This window comes from Microcebus murinus, chromosome 12, assembly GCF_040939455.1.
Source record: "Microcebus murinus isolate Inina chromosome 12, M.murinus_Inina_mat1.0, whole genome shotgun sequence".
Lineage (NCBI taxonomy): Eukaryota > Metazoa > Chordata > Mammalia > Primates > Cheirogaleidae > Microcebus > Microcebus murinus.
The window spans coordinates 1,866,763-1,869,002 of record NC_134115.1 but is presented as its reverse complement, the minus strand read 5'-3'; the positions used below and the strand labels follow the sequence as shown (position 1 = coordinate 1,869,002).

The 2,240-nt window shown below is 64.0% G+C and overlaps 1 pseudogene; it reads left to right on the top strand.

Moving 5' to 3' along the window:
• Nucleotides 1–1,691: 1,691 nt before the first annotated feature.
• LOC142874479 (uncharacterized) lies at nucleotides 1,692–1,810 on the top strand (annotated as a pseudogene).
• The last annotated feature ends 430 nt before the right edge of the window (nucleotides 1,811–2,240 follow it).

The window sequence follows — 2,240 nt, the reverse complement described above, 5'->3', positions numbered from 1 at the left end:
GCCTGCAGTCGTGTTCCCCGGGGTGGCACAGCATGTGGCTTCTTCCACAGGCTGCTTGGCCTGGGCTCCCTGCACCTGGGCCTTTGGAGGACTGGCCCTGTGCTTGCCAACACTTCCTGCAGGGACCCAGAGCTGGGAGGTTGCATCTCTCAGCCCTGGGTCGGGCAGAGCCCCAGCGGGCCATGCCCACAACCTCTCTCAGCACGGGTCCCCCAGAAGGCTCCTTTGGGACCAGGATTCTCTTGCGGGTGACTCTTTAAGGTCTGGCCCCTGGATGGAGGGGCACCAGGAGTAGAGGAGCAGGAAGGGGAAGGGGGTGGCCATGCGAGGGGACACTTTCAGGCCAAGTCCCAGCTTCAGCCTGATCCTCCTGGGAACCCCTGGGTGGACATCACACCTCCTGGTTGCCCCGCTCTGAGACAAGGAGCCGGGCTTCGCATTCCCACAGCAGCCAGTCGTGGGCTGAGGACACCTGGGGCGTTGGGAACTCCCTGGCTTCTCCTTGGATTAACATCTGGAGCTGCTTGTGAATTGTGCCGCCACACACACCCGAGTGCAGGTGTCTTCTGCACAGACTGCGGGCCTCGCTCTTCTGAATGCCGCTAGCTCGCCACCCACCCACCCGCGGGTGAACCTGGTCAGGGTACTTTCTCTCAGGGGCAGACTCTCATCCGGGCGGGCTACCGGTGTCTCTGTTTGCTCGTTTCTTTCTTCCACTTCGGGAAAGGCTTCCTTACTGGGTGTGGAAATCTCCTATGCCTTTCCTCGCCTATTCTGTCAGCTTTCAAATTCTCTTTCGGTTGCCACCCTCACAGATGGATTAGGAAACTCTTTGCGGTGCACTCCTTAGTGAAATGACCTCAATGACGCTGGAATCCAATATCTAATCGCCGATTTTTAGCGAGTCCACACGCCAGGGTGGTTGGGGTCCAATGCAGCCCCGGCCAGGCCCAGGCCCCTTGGACTGGGCCACAGGAGGACACAGAGGAGGGTCCCGGCCCCCACGGTAGCGGTGCGGGCAGTTCTCCAAGGGCTTGGGTGTTTTCCAGAGGGAGGAGATGGAGGGGACTGATTTCTTCAGCGCCCCACAAACCACGCCACCCCACCCCACCCATGGGACACATCCCGAGAAAGAGAGAGAGAGAGAGAGAGAGAGAGAGAGAGAGAGAGAGAGACGCCCCATACACTGGCTCCCCTCCCCCGTGCGCTGTGCCCCAGCCCTGGCCCGGGGGAATAGGCGGCCGCAGGGCCACAGGGTGGGCGGCGCAGCTGAAAGGGGTTGTGGGGGAGGGCGGCCCCTGGCTGGGGTCAAAGGGCGAGCGCCCCGCCCACCCCGTGCGCAGTCAGCGGCCGCGGCGCGCTGGGGGTGGGGGCGGGGAGGTGAAGGAGGCCAGGCGAGGAGAGGAGGGGGGCTGCAAGGTCTCCACCTTGGTGGGTCCAGCCGTGGAGGCGCATCTTGTGTGAGTGTGAGTGAGTGAGTGAGTGTGAGTGTGTGTGTATAGAGAGACAGCCCCCAACCTCGGCCCGCCGCTCCCTGCCCGCCCCGCCTGTCACCCCCGTCCCTCGGAGCCCGCCGGACCCGGCCGGCGAACTCAACAGGCCCGGCCCGGCGCGGGGCCTGGGGCGGGAGGAGGCGGCGGGGAAGCGCAGAGAGGCTCGGCTTCTTGAGCGGGGCAGGGGCGCCCTCCGCCGTCCACGGCCACACCACCCCGAACGCGCCCGATCCCGTCTGGTCTCGGAAGCTAAGCAGGGTCGGGCCTGGTTAGAACTTGGATGGGAGACCGCCCGGGAATACCGGGTGCCGTAGGCTTCTTCTTTTTTTTTTTTTTTTTTTTTTGCCTCTGGTTCTGTCGCGTTTCTGGGAGCGCGGGGGCGGCCCGGGGTGGGGGTGACCCCCACCCTCAGCGCCCGCCGCGGTGCCTGGCGCCCCAGCCCGCACCGTGGGGCCTCCTCTTGTCCCGAGCCGTGACACCGCCGCCACGCGGCAGCATGCGTGGCTTCTGGACTGTCAGGTCTCAGACCAAAGGTCTGCTCTGTGGGAACGGACACGCCGGAGGAAACCTTGAGAGTCTGAGAGGGGAGGGAGTTCCAGAAGAAGGCCAGGATGTCATTTTGAGGGAGTATGTGACCAGAACTCGTCCCGTTGCTTTTGGGGTTCTATGGGCTACACGTAGGGATCTTTGGTGGTGGCACCTGATGTTGGGGGATCCGGAGTCACACCCAGACCTGCTCCACAGGCC